The sequence below is a fragment of the Gracilinanus agilis genome, chromosome 1 (assembly GCF_016433145.1).
Source record: "Gracilinanus agilis isolate LMUSP501 chromosome 1, AgileGrace, whole genome shotgun sequence".
NCBI classification, from domain to species: domain Eukaryota; kingdom Metazoa; phylum Chordata; class Mammalia; order Didelphimorphia; family Didelphidae; genus Gracilinanus; species Gracilinanus agilis.
The window spans coordinates 475,913,855-475,931,442 of NC_058130.1; the positions used below are offsets into that span (position 1 = coordinate 475,913,855).

Below are 17,588 nucleotides of genomic sequence, written 5' to 3' on the forward strand. Positions count from 1 at the left end.
AATCCATTAACCTCTCTCAGTCTCAGTTTCCATATCTGTAATAATAGCACCTACATCACAGGTTTCCTCCCTCCCTTCCTTTGTTCCTTCGTTTGTTTGTTCCTTCCTAAAATATGTATGGGAAACAGGGGACAAGGATTACACAGGATGAGAAAATCAGAGAGAGAAAGTCTGACCCATTGGTAGGCAACATTATTGAAATCATGGATCCATATAAGTACTAGAGTGCAGGGAGCCTAAATCATGTTGGTAGACAGAAGGAAAGGAGATAATAGAGGGAGATATTGACTATAGAGGTAAGAGTAAGGCAGGGGACTAAGCAGAGGGCTTAGCTTTATTAGGGAGGGACATGCCATCTTTTGAGGTGATAGGTTAGGGAGAAGACTCTAAAAGGTTTGAGATACAGAGGAAGGAGATATACTTATGGATGTATCTTTTTCTCCTCAGCAAAGAAGAAATTGAGAAGAGAGAGAGAGTGAGAGAGAGAAAAGGGGGAGAGAGAGAGAGAGAGAGAGAGAGAGAGAGAGAGAGAGAGAGAGAGAGAGAGAATGAATTAGGGACATAAGGGAAGAAGAAAGAGAATTGCCTCATGTGAAGGCTTAAGGAAAAAGAAAATGATGAGTTGTCTTAAATTTTATGATACTACATATTTAATCCAGTGAAATATGCTAATGTCAATATGGTGTAATGGATATAATCTTGGGTTTAGAGACAGGAAGATCTAGAGCTCTTATACTTATTAGCTGTCTGACCATGAACAAGTCACTCATCATCTCTGAGCCATGGCATCCTTGTCTAAAAAATGAGGGGATTAAACTAGTTGGCTTCTAAGATCCCTTCTAGTTCCTCTGAAATAGCATTAGATACAAATCAAATTGAAAATAATTTATAATTCATGAATTGACCTCAGCTTCTTTTCCTTGGCCTAAAATTTTCTGCTCTGTAAACAATGGTTTGATAATCATTCGAGTGACAGAATGATTCTTCTTGGATCTGGTAGCATGTTTCATGAATTATAGATGAACTATAATTACTTAATAATTACTTAATAAAAATCCACACAGTTCCCCAGATGCTTTGTAAATGGTTTAATGGTGACAATAAAAAGTGGTATCCATTTAAATATTGGATCCACTGACAGTTACTTCTACTAATATTGGTAGAAGGGAATAAGTATTTATATAGCATCTACTATGTGCCAGGCACTGCAGTTAGCACTCTTTATTTATTTTTTTTATATTAGCTCATTTGATCCTTATAAGAATTTGAGAAGCAGATGCTATTATTATAGTCATTTTATTATATAATTATAATATTATTAAGTAAATAATATTTATTATTATCTAATAATATTTATTATATATCTATATTATATCTAAATAATATCTATTATTATCTATACTAGCTATATAGCTAGCTCTATATCCAGGGATTTTCTGAGTGGCCTAGGGTGGTCACTGGATGAAAAAAATGAAACAGATTGAGAACAATGGCTGGTTAGCTCATAGTTGCTCCAAAGTACCATGGAATCACAAGTTTAATATATATGAAATTCAAGGTCACTTTCACCCGAAAGCACAGAGAAAGTTTTACAGCTGTGCAGAAATTGCAATTACAACTTAGACAATACAAAGAGGCTTCAGAGTTTTCAAGGTGAAGATAAAATACAAGGTTGGATTGTAGCCACCTTGTTATTAGTAAGCTAAGTCTGGGAATACTTTTCTCAGGGGTGGAAGGCCCCTGCTGGAGGAGGGTTTTTTTTGACCTTGGCTGTCTGAAACAACTTTTCAAACCAAGTAGCTGCATTTCTGACCAAGGGAGAAAATGTTAACCTATTGACTACTGGTGTGCTAAAAACTTAAAGCTTTCCAATAAGACTATAATGTTTTTCCAATAAGAAAAGGTGTGGCTCAGAAAAGGAGTCAAAAAAGGAGTTCTCAGATTTTTATCTTAGACAGCCTATCCTGTCTTGCTCTGACTTGCAAAGCAGAAGGGTAAACACAGAGCTTTGCCAGGCTGCATTGACCTTTTGATGGGGTCCAGATAAAAATATCTATATGAGACTCTGTTTCTCTTATTGGCCTCCCACAATTATTTTTCCATTTAGATGAGTAAATTGAAACAAACTAAAGTTGTAATTTATCACATAGTAAATGTCTGAGGCCATATTGGAACTCATGTCTTCTTGACTCCAAACCCAGGGCTCTATCTACTCTGCCACCAGTTACCACTAATAGATCAATTTAATAGGACACTAAGTTTTACAAAGAACTTTATAAGTTTTATCTCATTTGACTCTTACAATTTCCCTGTTAAAAGATATTTTTATATGCTTATTTTATAGATATAGAAACTGATGCCAAGGAAAGTCAAGTTGTGACTTGTCCATGGCTGCACAGTTAGTAAATATACTTTTGTAGGAGGTTTCAACTCAGGTACTTACTTTGTTTCTAGGACAAGCTCTTGCAATGCATTTGGTTTTGGAAATGACTCTTCTTTCTTAGATTCCTGGACAGATACTAAATGGGCAAAGACTTTCTGGGATGTTATTAGTTATTCCTGTAATGATATAAATATTGCCTCATTCTTTCATTCTTCATGAATTTTTTCAAGACCTTTCAGCTTAGCAAATATCAGGTAGGAATATCTTTTTTTTTTTTTTTTTAATCCTTACCTTCTATCTCAGAATCAGTACTAAGTATTGGTTCCAAGACAGAAGAGCAGTAAGAGCTCAGGCAACTGAAGTTAAGTCTCAGGCAACTGAAGATAAGTGACCTGCCCCTGGACACACAGCTAGGAAATGTCTAAGGCTGAATTTAACGCAGCTCATCTTGACTCCAGGCCTGGTTCTCTATCTTCTGAACCACCTTGCTGGTCCTTCTTGGGGAGAAGGAAGGGGTGAGAAGAAGGGGGAGAAAAGAATGAGACATAGATTTTTGGACATAACTAATGTGAGAATTTATTCCTTTTGGATAAGCATATTTATTATATATTTATAACAAGTTATATGTATTATGTCATTGTTATGCTTCACATTATATTATGTTACATATTTTTTAAATGGTAACAAAAAAAGCTGTGACAAACTCCAAGGAAGAGCCAATGGAAATTTCCAATATTCCATTATACCTTTTCTCTGCCCATTAATAGCATCCCTGTCCTCTGATAAGACCATGTTACCAAAACAGCTAAAGGACAAACCAAGCCTCTCTTTTATAAAGTTAGATCTGTTAACAAGTAACCTCTCTGCCTGCTTGATAACCATTGGTAAACTGGGTTAGTGGACTTGCCTGGAGGAATAAGAGGCACCTTGCTTTTTTGTGACCAAGGGAAGAGGTAGCAACAACCTGTCACTTTACCTACTTTGGCAACCTAGACATTGGTTTGTTGACTCTGTGGAAACAGTCCAACTTTGTTGCAATCAAGAGGATATTGTGGGAATTAATTTAATTTCATCTTTACTTAAGATAGGATCATGGGTTTAGAAACAGAAAGAAGTTTGGAGGCCATCTAAAGCTACCCTCTCATTTTATAGATGAGGAAAGATAAATCTAGAAAGGTTTAAGTAATGTGCCCAACACACAAGAGTAATAAGGCAGAGATGGTGGGATTTGAACCAATGTTCTCTGACGCCAAATCCAGTACTTTGTATCACATTGCTTCCTGTGCATCTGGCTTCTCTAGAAAACAGCCTTATGAAGGAGAAAAAATATTAAGTTATGCATTTTTTCTCTTAAAACGATCCATGTGGAAAACACCCTTTGACCTTAGTTTGCCTATGAAGGTAATAAGTATGGAACCGTTGAGCAATTCCCCAAATACTGCCACATCTTTGTTCCGGTTATGAATCAGAATGAGTACCATACATTTATTTCCAAAGTGTAGGAACAAAACAAAAGGCTAAGTAAGGTTTGTGATCATCAATCAGAATATAATTAACTCAATAGCCTTTTAATTAGTTGGAATTATCTCTTACATCTCCAAAATAAAAATTGTCATTGTGCCTTTCGAAGTGTGTAGTCTCATGAAATAGGGAAGGAAGGAAGAGAAAAATCCATGGAAGAAAGAATGATATGTTTCAATCTGCATTCAGGTTCAATCTGATTTTAGGGCATATAATTCTTACTGCTTAAATATTATCTTTAAGTTCTACTTTTATTGACCCCAAGCTTCCCATACCAGCCCAACTTTTCAATACACACATTTTAGTTATGTGACCATATGGCAGTGAGATTGAGATATCAGTGCCTCCAGAGAACAAAGTATGAGCATTATACAAAAAAGCAACAGGAAGGTTCATAAGCTCACTTCATAAGTGAGGAATTCTGAAGAAGAATGGGATGTTACTGATGAATTATATGACAGCAAGAAAAAATAGGGTGGCCAGCTGGTGAGAACAAGGGATGGTGGGTGGAGAGCCAGAGTATTCCCCTGAAAGCTACCTGATGTCCAGAGAAAGCAAGGGAGGCCTCCAACATGTTGAGTGACAACCTTGTGGTGAACTCTTGGGAGGTTACAGATGAGAGTTGTGATTTCTATTATGAGAAGGAACTCCAAACTGATCAGATCAAAGATATATTTGAGTACGTCTTTAATTGTAAGAAACTCAGGTATCATCCTGCCTCTTACTGGTCCTAGTCTCATGGCCATAGCAAATTCATCTTAACCTCTTAGACTCTCTGACGCATCTCTCTAGGACTAATCCACTAAGTTCTGAAAGTGTTGTTTATGAGGGTGATGTCATCAGAGATCCTTGATATAGACATTTTTCTAACAATGGAAGGAAAGGCTTTTCCTTACTAAAGCACAGGCTCAGTTATTAGTGAGAATGAAGGGGAGTTATTTCAAGGGTTGGGGGGGGTCTTTCTGGTGACCTTAATTTTACATTTCTTTAGGTAGAATTCTATTGTGCCTATGGAAAAAGTCAGGCTTATTTATGGATCCTACTTCACAGTAACTCACAAGTGTTAGTCTTTTTCTTTTTTATGAAAATTGGTGACTCAGGGTATGAGAATCAGAGATTTAGATTTAGAGTTAGATGAGGATCACAGATTTAGAGCTGGAAGAGACTAGCAGGTGGTCATTCAGCATTCACTTGAATACTTCAAAAAGTGGGAGACTCATTCTTAGTTCATGTGCAGGGTAGAGGCACCTAGGTGGCTCAGTAGACAGAGAACTAGGCCTGGAGATGGGAGGTCCTGAGTTCAAATTTTGCCTTAGACAATTCATAGCTGTGTAACTCTAGGCAAGACATTTAACCTCAACTGTCTAGCCCTTATTGCTCTTCTGCCATGGGACCAATATTTAGTAAGGTAAGGGTTTAAAAATAATAATAAGTGCAGTTGAATCTAGACTATTTATTCATCTAGACATCCAACAATGATTTACTGTTTGCCAACTAAGTATATAATACTATGTTCAGTATAAAGCCAAAAATGCTATAGAGATGAAAATGAATATATAAGGGCTAAATATTATATTTTATAAAGTTTTATTAATAATAAACTAACATAAAAACTAGAGTGAAAATGTTCTAAACTAACTTCAGCCATGCTCATGAAGAAGAGAGAGAGCAAGAGGAAGGAGCTACAGAACTTATAAAATAATAATGTACCATGAAAACGTGGAGGCACAGGAGAGATTAAAGGGAATTTGGGGAAATACTAGGGGACTTCTGGGGGATGAAGTCCAAGGTTCAAAATCTCCATTTGTACAATGCTTACATTATTCTCTTTTTTTTTCAGAAGTTATATTATACCTGTGTAGCATCAATTCTGATCTACATTGTGCTCCTTCAGTCAATTCCTTTTTTATAAAGAATTTATCATTTTTAATTCAATTTAATGAAATATTAAGCACCTACTGGATGCAAGGTGCAATACTAAGAGCCAGTGATACAAAGATATTTGTCCTTATGGAGTATACAGTCTTCTAGGAGGTGTCATATACCCAGATATATATGCAATAAAGGTAGAATGTAATCAGGTTAAAGAGAGACTTGGATAACGTGTTCTAGGAAAATCAGAGGAAGAAATAATCGCTGTCATTTGAGAAGATTTCATGGAGAAGGTAGCACTGATGTAAGGCCTTGAAGGATATAAGAAGGGCTTCCCCAGCTAGAGCTGAGGTGGGAAAATGTTGTTGAGTTTATTGTTTAGTTTCTAATAATAGTGGGTTCCTTCTGCCTTCGGGATTTTGAGTATGGCTGAAATACTCCTGTAAGGTAGGTAAACCTATGGGGTGGAGGGTAGCAAATGGCTTAGCTGTGCTTTCTTCCTGGCTGCACAAACCTATGGGAAGACTCATGCTCTGACAAACCTTGCCTTTAACTTGGTCCATCCATAGGCCTAATTTAAGAATGCCTGGGCAAGTCAGCCCCTTTCTCTTAGTTTTCCTGGCTTCCATCAAGATTCATCTCTAACCCAACTATCTGTAGGAGACCCCCTAATCTCCTTAGCTGTTAATGGCATCTCCTTTCTCCTCATATGCTCTGTATGTCTCTTGTATGCTTTTAGATATATATTGTCCATCCCTCCACTAGAATGGTAGCTCCTTGAAGGCAAGGACCATTTCCCCCATTTTCTGCCTCTCTAGTGCTTAGCACAATGTTTGGCACATAGTAAACTTAAAAAATGTTCTTTTCAATTTTATTTTAAAAACCTCAAACCTTACTTTATGACTTAGTATAAGTTCTAATACAGAAGAGTAACAAGGGCTAGGCAATTGGGGTTAAGTGACTTGCCCAGGGTCTCACAGCTAGGAAGTGTCTAAAGCTAGATTGGAAACCAGGACCTCCCATCTCCACACTTGGAGCTCTATCCACGAGCTATCTAGCTCCCCATCATGGACTGTCTCTATGAGCCTATCATTGGAAACGGAACCAAGGTGTCCGTAGGGTCTACCTCACAAGGCTGTTCCTGGGAGAGCACTTCGGAAACCCTAAAACCCAGGAGCAACAGGAGTTTTTGAGTTAATGAGCAGCAGCAGCATTAAGTCTAACTTTGGCAGAACTTAGCTATCTGATTACTGAGGGTGCTTTTAGAAATGATATGAAGCCCAGGGCCCTACACACAGGAGAGTATTAATGAATGCTTATTGACTGATTGATCCTGAGGTTTCATCAATCAAAATATGTGTAATAGTCCTACCTATAATTAAAGGTTTGCAACCAAAGAGGAGAGAGTATTTTAAAGTAAGATTTGCAGAAAGCTAAATGGAAAGATAATCCAGCTGAACAAACCTGATCTTACATTTCCACGGTATTGAGTGATGGGATCCTCATTGCTCCATCTGTCTGGAAGGACTCTGGTCCCAGGGCCTTTGTCCCAGGTTAGACCAGCTGACTGACCCTCCCAATCCTGAGGCCAGAGGCCCGGCTGTGATGGCTGAGCTTCCTTTACTAATGTTGTCTCTCACTCTGAGCTGAAGACTTTTAGTTCACTGAGACCCTCCTCAAGAAAGCACACTTAATCCTGCCTACCAAAAAGAATTGGAGGAGGAGGCAGCCCGTTACCATAACAGAGAGGCAGTGTGGTGCAGTGAAAAGAGCCCTGAATCTGGATGAGTAGTGTCTGGGATTGAATTGATTATGTGTGTGATCTTGGACAAGTCACTTCCCTTGGTTTCCTTTTCCTTATCCTACCTGAAGGGGATTAAGCTAGATCAATGGTATGCAGGGAGTTTTTCTAAGTGTGTTATAAAGTTGGTAATGCTGTACATATTATATATAAGGAGAAATTGATGTTCATTTAATATACATGTTACGTCCTGGAATATTTCAAAAGGGAAGTAGAGACTTCTCAAAATTAAAACAAACAAAAACTTGATTATTACAACATTGGACTAACCTCAATCCCCACATCAGACCTTCAATTCACAAAGAAAATTTCTTTTTTGCAGGGTGGCTGCAATTATTAACAGACTGACTCTCTGGGCACATCATTGGAAACAGCAGCAACTTTCTCCCAACTCTCCCACAGTGTCATTTCCTCTAGTGTTCAGTGTTCAGAGCAATGAATAATTGTGATATGAGCAAAAAACAGGTTTGAGAACCACTTCATGCATTCGGGGATCTCTAAGGTTTCATCTAGCTTTCAGTCCTTTCATTTTCAGACTAGTAGAGAGACCCAGGGTCAGAGATCATCAAATCTTAGACTTATCTCAAGATTTTTTCATTACTATTTGCATAGTAAGTCAATAAATACTTTTTAGACCCTTACCTTCTGTCTTAGAATTAATACTGTATATTAGTTCCAGGGCAGAAGAGCAGTAAGGGCTAGGCAATGGGGGCCAAGTGACTTGCCCAGGGTCACACAGCTAGTCTGAGGCCAGATTTGAACCCAAGACCTCCCATTTCTAGATCTGGCTCTCAATCCACTGAGGTACCCAGCTGCCCCCCTGCCCATAATTCTTGATGAATAATTTAAAAACCTGGAAGTAGTCACTTTATCCTATATTTCTGAGATACACCTTATCATCAGTCTATCAAACTCTCTCTGGAGGCAAAGAGACCAGCAAAAGGTAATTGAAGGGAGTTGTTTTTGGAATTCTGAAATTATAGTCAGAAGACACGTTCACCTATTTTGTTATTAATACTATCTCCTTTGTTCCTCACAATAATCTAGTAGGGTAGATGCTATTATTACCCCCATTTTACAGATGAGATAACTAAGATTGAGAGAGGATTAGTGACTTACCAAGGCCACACAGCTAGTAGGTATGAGAGACAGGATTTGAATTCAAGTTTTCCTGACTTTAAATTCATAATTCTATCTATTTTGCCATCTAGCTGTTATATGAACAGATGTTATTCTTATAATTAACTCTGTAGAGTATCTTATAGCTTGTCTTTGTAAGACTGTGTGTGTGTGTGTGTGTGTTGCATGACCAGCTCTCTTCAAGTCACTGCCAGACAAGGAACATTTTTTCTTTGGTCCTTTACCAAGCTCCCTGCACATCAAGCTACAACAAGGGGGCTCCGGATTGAATGATTTGGTGAATTCATCAGCCACACCATCAGAGTTGATTTAACAATTAGCATACCAGGCTCTGGGTCTTGGCACCTTAATCTATATTGTCAAGTCTGTGCCTGCTTATTTATAAAAATAAACAAACACAAGCCAAGATTATAGATACACAAATATTATTTTGAATCACCACATGTACCTAGTGGCTGAACAAGAATCAGGCTCAGACAGCCAATCATAGTAATAATGTCAACCACAAAACCAGAGAGAATCAGTATGGTTTTCTCCTTTGAATAACGGCTCATGTCAGCAGCAGCAATGTTTTGATAGCAATCCCACGGCTATGTCACTTGAACAGACGGCCACAAAGGCATGGATAGACAGAGCCTTGTTCCCTAGTCTTTTATACATCCCAGAGGATCTCTAGAATCATTATCAAAATGATGCCACCTCAGACATTTCCTAGCTGTGTGACCCTGGGCAAATCACTTAACCCCCATTGCTTAATCCTTACTGTTCTTCTGCCTTAGAACTGATACACAGTTTTTAAAGATGTTTTTTAAAAAATGATGCCAGAATCTGGTCATGGGAAGATTGGAGAAAAAACTTGGTTTTAAATAATGGTGAAATATAAGGTTAGTAGCTATTCTCCAGTTTGGAAAAGGAAGTCTGTTTTCCAAAGTTACAGCTTATTTGTCTTATAGATTCTCTCAGACCCCAGTGTTCAGTTTGAGGGTCCTGCACTAATATGGAGGGCAGCTTGGTGTGCTGGACATATCTTGAGATTAGGAAAAAGAACTTTTAGGTCCCGGTTTTCTCATCAATGTCATCTCAGTTAGATGATATCTAACCTCTTGGTCCTAATATTCAGTGACTCTCATATGCATTTGTTGACAAGTCATTTAAGTGTCCTTCACTTTTGTTGTGTTTCTCCTCTTTGAGGAAAAGAGAAATGTCTCATCTCTCTTTTATTTCTTTGCAATCGTGCTTAATACTTATTACGGTGAAATCTATACAATCAACATGTGATAAATCCTGGTCATTTTCTTGACCAACTAAATTGGAAGGAAACAAGGCGGTGGTTGGTGAACCAGCCACTGACATTTTCCATTTGAATTTCAAGTTTAAGCATACTTGAGAGTAGGAAAATTAAGTTTAATTCTGACTTAGTTGTAATTATAACGACTACTAAAAGCTAGCAAACAATTCTTCTGGATGACAGTTTATCACCATAATGGACTAGTTTGTCCAACCTATCCGTTTTTAGAAAAATTTAAGAGACAAGCATCTATAAGGCATCTCAAAAGTAGCTTCACCTTTGCAAACTTCCCTTCTTAAGTTAATCAAAGATAATTTTAGCTTTGTGCTTCAAAATGGAACATTACCAAGTGGGAGTGGCAAAGACTTCATATATTTAATCACTGACAGCACAGGTTCAAACTCACCTGACCAGCTGTTAGCTTCAACTCAGAAGGCAAGAAGGTAACTATCTGCATGGTTTAAATTCTCTTCTTTCCAATGTCTGTAATTGAATGAGGTGATTTCAAATCACAGGATTTTAAAGAAATTATAGTTTAAATTGAGGGGTGTGATCTTTGAATTCAGTAAAAGACAGGATTTTAAAGAAGTAGAAAGTTGCTTTCCTTTGGAGACAGAATGACAACTTAATGAAAGAAGAGCAAATTTTAATTTAGACAGCTTCAGTGGTTGTCCTCCTCTAAACTCTAGCTTCCCATACCCCAAACTGGGAAAAGGAAGTCTGCAATATCCATTTGACCATGTTGGGGGATGGCTGCTTAATTTAGTAACTTAACAGGAGGAATAAAAAGTATGTTGTATCTTTTGATACAATGTAACTCAAGCTGGAAAATGAGCAACTACATCTCTTGAGCATCTATAATTTGGACAATTAATGTAGAATCTGGGATTTGGAAAAATTTGTGGGTGTCAGTAACAAAAATTCATCTGTTATACAGAATTATTTAGCAATTACTTCTGCTCCGTACTCAGAGAAACCCTACTACTGTTATCAGAGATGTAAATGAATTCTTGTTGACTGCATGGTTTCAGGAGGATAAATGGATGATTCAGTTTGGGGAAAAATACATTGAGGATATAAATAGTTACTTTCATATTTTCTCTTCTTACTGTGAAGAAAGGAAAAGAGATATTTGTAGGGTTGAGTTTGCTGGAAATTTCTCTAAACTGACCCATATTGGCAAAGATGGTACTTGATAAGTTAAATGCTTGCATGCTACCAGAAATATAGTTGAAGACTGATTCTAAAATGGCTACTGATGCCAATTGCTTATTTTTTTGGAAAGTTTCAAAAGCAAAAATTATTTTCAAATATGAGAATTGTAACAATAAGTGATACATGTTTTCAGCAAAACATGAACTAGGGAACAGAGAGTACTTTAGAAAGGTTTTTAGAAGGACATTATTAAAACTGATCCATCACAGCATACTGAACTTCTTTTGTTGCATATTCATATTCTAGTTCATGGTATAGTTATATACAAATATATAACTATAGATTATAGTTATACTATACAGTTATACTATACTATAATTATACTCAACAGTATAAACTTGATGAGGCCAATCATTGTAAATATGCCAATTATCATCCAATGCCAATTATCAATCAATCAATCAACATAAAGTTGTGTTTTATTATTATTATTTTTTTAAACTTCCGTCTTGGAGTCAATACTGTGTATTGACTCCAAGGCAGAAGAGTGGTAAGGGTAGGCAATGGGGGTCAAGTGACTTGCCCAGGGTCACACAGCTGGGAAGTGTCTGAGGCCAGATTTGAACCTAGGACCTCCAGTCTCTAGGCCTGGCTCTCAATCCACTGAGCTACCCAGCTGCCCCCTGTTTTATTATTCTTTGAATGAACATGGGTGAGTAAAAGATTAATTTCTTTCTTTCTTTTTTAGATCCTTACCTTCTGCCTTAGAATCAAAACTAAGTATCACTTCTAAAGCAGAACAGTGGCAAGGGCTAGGCAACTGGTGTTAAGTCACTCGCCCAGTCACACAGTCAGGAAGTGTCTAAAGTCACAGTTGAACCCAGGACCTCTCATCTCTAGGCTTGGCGCTCTTATCCACATGCTATCTACTAGCCCTGGTATAGGGTTAATTTCACTGACCTCCACTCTGATTTAAAAAATTAGAGACTTTGAAATGTATGCCCCATAGACACTTCAAACACAACCTGTCCAAAACTGAACTCATGATCTTTTCTCCCAAGTCCATCTCTCTATATTTTTCAAGTCTACATTCTTCCAGTGACTTAGGTTTGCAACCTCAGCCTCAAATTTGGTTCCATATCTCCCTTAACAAATGGACTCTACCTCTACAAAAGCTCTCAATACATTCCATTCTTTTCTACTTGTGCTACACCTACCCTCGTTAGACTATCATCATCTTTTACCTGGATTAAAATAACTTCTCAATTGGTCTCCTGGTTCAAATCTTTCTATTCTTCAATCCTTCTTCCAATCAGACCCTAAAATATAGGTCTGATCATGTCACTTTCCTATTTGGTAAACATCAGTGGCTCTCTTTTACTCTTGGATCAACTACAAACTCTGTTTTGCATTTGAAGTCCTTTACAAACTGATTCCAACCTACCTTTCCATTCTCATTCTAAATCATTTCCTTTCATGAACTCTACTATTAAGACAGCTCAAGCACTGTTTTCTCCATAAGACCTTTTCTGATTTCTTTAAACTGCCAGGTTTGCCTTAGTATATACATGTGTACATGTTATCTCCTCCTCTCCCACTAGAATGTAAACTCATGGAGGACAAGGAGCAGTTTCTTTTGTCTTTGTATCTTTGGCATGTAGCACAATGCCTGATAAATAGGAGATGCTTGAAGAACTGCTGCTCATTGAATAACCTTAGACTAAATGTCTAACTAAAAGGAAACTCAGAGGCCATCTAATCTTCCTCTCCTTTACAGAAGAGGAAACTGAGACCAGAGAATTCTAAGTGACATTCCCAATTTAAATTATAAATATTGGGAGTATGGTTTGTGCCCAGGTGCTCTGGTTCTAGAAGAAATGCACTTTTCACTGTACTATGTTACTTCCCCTTGTCTCTTTGTTCACATACACACACATAAAATTTAATGAGGCTAACAAAGGAGGCTAAGTGTCCTAATGGAAAGCACATTGAACAAGGGGTCAGTAGGATCAGCTTCAATCACTGATTTGGCCCTTTATTAATCAAATAATCAGCCTCTGTTGTACTTCTATGTATTTAATTTTTTCATTTAAAAACAGTATTCAGAGAAGGAGTTCATAGGCTTCACAAGAATGTCAGAAGGCTCTCTCTCTCTCTCTCTCTCTCTCTCTCTCTCTCTCTCTCTCTCTCACACACACACACACACACACACACACACACACACACCCCACACACACACAATTAAGAACCCCTAGACCAGAACAACCCAAAAGTATTTAGATTAGATAACTGCTAAAGTTCCTTTCAGTTCAGACTTCTTGTGTTTCTAAGACTTTTTGAAGAGAACAAAAAATTTAAATGTTAGTCATATGATTAGTGATAAAGAGTTAAAAAGCAACACAGTTTGAGCCCTATGGCTCTCAGTGCTTCCCTGATGCCTCAATCATAAAGCTCTGTTGAATAAACAAGTGAATAGCAACAGGAGCTGAATCTTTTTCCGTTTCACTGTCAAAGAATAGTAGAAAGGACCTGAGACATTTTCAAGTCCAACCTCCTCATTTTACCAATGAAGAAAGCTGAAAATGACAAGCCACAGCTTGTCAGTGGGATTCAAACCCAGGACTTCAACCTCAAAACCCAGGGACCTTTTCACCATACCACGTTGGTCTCTACTCTGGCATTCATTTTTTTTTACTTGAGAGAAATGAGATACTTGTGGAACTTAATTGAATTTCTGTTGTAAGGGGATGAAAGAGTTGAAATTTTAAGTGAAAATTATTTAAATCATGTTCCCCCACTCAGAAATATCACACAGATGGCTAAAATATGCCTCTTATTAATCAATCATATACTGATTAAGCAGGTAAATAGTGGAGCTGGAGAAGACTTTTTGAGAATCCCTTGAACAGTAGGGAGTTCAAATCAGTCAATATTTAAAGAATTTATTTCAGACTATTCACTGGTAAAGCAAATACTGAAGCTGAAGTTAAGATCCATGTAATGGCTAATGAAAGGACAAGACTCATTGGAAAAGTCTCGATGTTGGGAAATATTGAAGGGAAAAAGAGGAGGGGCTTGCAGGGGGAAGATATGGACAGATAGTAGCATGGAAGCAATGAATATGTTCTTGTACAGACTTCAAAAGATAGTGTAGCATAGAAAGGCTTGGCTAACTGTGGTCCATAAGGTCTTGGAGAGTCAGATATGAGTGAATAACAACGGTCCTCGGGTCCTCGGTGCTTGGTATACAAGAACAAAGGCCAAAAACAATCTCTACTGGCAAGAAGCAGTGATTCAATTAATAAATATTTATTCAAACAGGGGAGACAATAAAGATGTGTAGAAGTATGTAGAGAACAAGTACAAAGATAAATGAAGTGGTAAAATGCAAGGTAATTAAGGAGGGAGCAGTTGGGGCATCAAAAGAGGCTACATGTGGAAGATGGTGCTTATATATGAATTAATTTAATTCTATAGATAGTTTTTAACTTTAAAAATATAAGGGTTTTGTTTTGCTGTGATAATTTCATTTATTCATTCACTCATCCCTTAATCAGAAATTAGTGAGGTGCCTACTATGTGCAAAGTACTATGATGACATGTCAAATTAAATAGATACATGGTAATCCTTAAAGTACCAAGTAAGTATCAATTATCATTATTATAATTATTAGGTGCTAGGGAAAATACAAGGCTAATTAAGCTTGCTCTCATAGAATTTATGTGTAATCTAGTAGGGAGGGAGGGATACAACACAAAGAAATTTGCAATCACTATATAGTAATATGACAAAACACAATGTAGAATAGAATATAATAGCAGGGGAGGGCCAAAGAACTATATTATGTTGTGTCTGAGACAGCTCTTGTGGTATGAAAAAGATTAAGGATGGCTTCATGAAGGAAATAGCATTTGAGCTGAGTCTTGAAGATTAGATAGGATTTCAATGGAGAGATGAAGGGAGAACATTCAAAGTATATGGAATGACATGAAATGGGGCTTGAAGCCCAATTTAATTAAGGCTTAGTGCACATAGAGGGGAGAGTGTGAAATAATATTGTAAAGGTAAAATGGGTATCAGGTTGTAAAGGACCTTGAATCCCATGCTAAGTAAACAATGTATTTTTACTTGGTGTGTAACAGGAACCCATTGAAAAGGTTTGGGGCAATGGAATAACAACATCAGCTCCACAAATAAGAAATATTAGTCTTGTGTTAACACGATGCATGGTTTGAAGGAAGGAGGCTTTTGGAACTGGACCAAGTTCCATCATTTCAAGATGGTGAAAATGTTTTGACATGGGAGCAATGGGAATAGAATGATGGTACGAGAACCATTATTGTGGTGGAATTGGCAGGGTTTGGAAATTGATTAGATGTGGATAGTGAGAGACAAAGAAGTGTTAAAGATAAAGAACACCAAGGTGCTGAGTCCAAGTGATAAATAGCCCAATTGTCAGAAATAGAGAAATCAGAAGTTGTTTTTGAGAGAAAGTGCTGTTATCCTGTGATCCATAAATAAGTTCTGTTTTGACTCTATATGCTAACTGCAAAAAGCTTCTATACAAGTTTGCTTCTGAATATAAATCATAAGAGTATATCACAATTTGGAAATGATTCTGCATTTAAGTTCAAAAACAGGGAAGGAAGCAAGTTTCATAGTTTTAGAAATGGAAAAAAATTCAGAGGCCATTTAGTCCACTCTTCATATTTTACAGATGAGGAAACTGAGGCCCAGGGAGGCTAAATAATTTAAATCTACCCCGATTCCTCTGACACCAAATCCATCACACTTTCCAGTACACTATGCTATGCCTACAGTTTATAAAAGCTCTTCATGTGACATGATATGACTATCTTGTTGGTACCATCTTCCTTAAGATTCCTTTTATTTTTTTTAAAGTATGTTTTCTAATGTTTTGTCTTGGTGTGATGTGGTTCTGGAGAAGTAAATGATGACCATTTGGATATGGAAGGAGGTGTCAGGTCATTGTGCAAAGGGACAGTGACAATTACAAGGAATGAATAGACTTTTCAGCCCTAATTATTTTAGAAAATTATTTTGAATCTGCTCTAATTTAATGATGACTGAATTAAAATACTGTACAAGTTTTTCAAGTTGTTCCTTTTTGAGATAGACTGCATCACACCCAGTTATATAATAACTTCTTGGTGTGGTGGTAGATTTTTCTCAAATTGCTTACTATTTATACTTGAGTTAAGTGACCTCTCATTTAATTGAAATGTCATATTAAAAGGGTAATTTTTCAGTTTTCCATAATTATTTCTTTTATTAAATGCAGTTTACCCAGTAATGATGCTAACAACTCTATTTTTTAGTTTCATTATACAAAAGGAAAAAATTCCAATAAAATATTTTCTTAACACAAAAGTTACTTAAATAAATATACTTGATGAGTTTCCCCTGTGATAACCTATCAGTATTGTTATGCTCTGATATCTGGTTCTTTTATTTATTCCCATGTCGGCTCCTAGTTGTGAACAAAGTGAACATGGAGTTGGTGGTTTGATAAGTAGTTCAGGTCAGTTCAGATGGAAAGGCAAACTACTAATAACTTCAAATGTTATTAATTTTCTTAGTCATATTTCCCCCCCCCTACACACACACACACACACACACACACACACACACACACACACACACACCCTACCCTATGGCAATAATATATAGTTCACAAATCACTGGTTAGCTAAATATGTCATAGATTGGGGGAAATGATGATAAAATCTATTGGAAGCTTTCATAAAATCATGAATTATAAGCATTGGTAGGGACTTTGAATATATTTTAAATCAATCTCAAATTGAATAAGAATCCATAAGATCTCCAGCAAATGGTTATTCAGCTATTGCTTAAAGATTTTCAGGAGTGGGGAAAAGGAGGGACTACCTTTAGAAGCAGGCTACTCAGTTTGCGGACTGTCACTTTAGGAAAATTTTCCTTATGTTTCGTCAAATTTCAAATTTGTGCCTCTAAATCTTTGACACATTGTTTCTAGATCTGAGCTCTGGGGACTACCAAAGAAGTCATCTTCAGACATCTTGAGAAAACAATAATGCACCCTTTAAGTTTATTCTTTTCTAAGTAATATTCCTAGTTCTGTGAACCACTTATCCCATGGCAAAATAGCCAGCACAGTTACTATAGTGGTTACCATCTCTTGGACATATTCTAACTTGTCTATATCATTTCTATAATAGGACAGTCACAATATTTTTGACATAATGGACCAGGACAGATATGTTGAGTGGAAGTTAAAACAACTGAGGAAACAAAGATTCAATCTTCTGAGCATATCAATTTATTAATCAATATACGGCAATTGGCCAACAAATCAGAACCAGGCCCTTGCCTCAGCTTAGAGCTAGATTTCCAACACTGAGAAAGACTTTTATACATTAAGAAC

General features: G+C 37.0%; 1 pseudogene; it reads right to left on the bottom strand.

The window, feature by feature from the left end:
• Positions 1–10,462, bottom strand: part of LOC123253023 — a 24,457-nt pseudogene extending 13,995 nt beyond the window's left edge.
• Between the last annotated feature and the right edge of the window lie 7,126 nt (positions 10,463–17,588).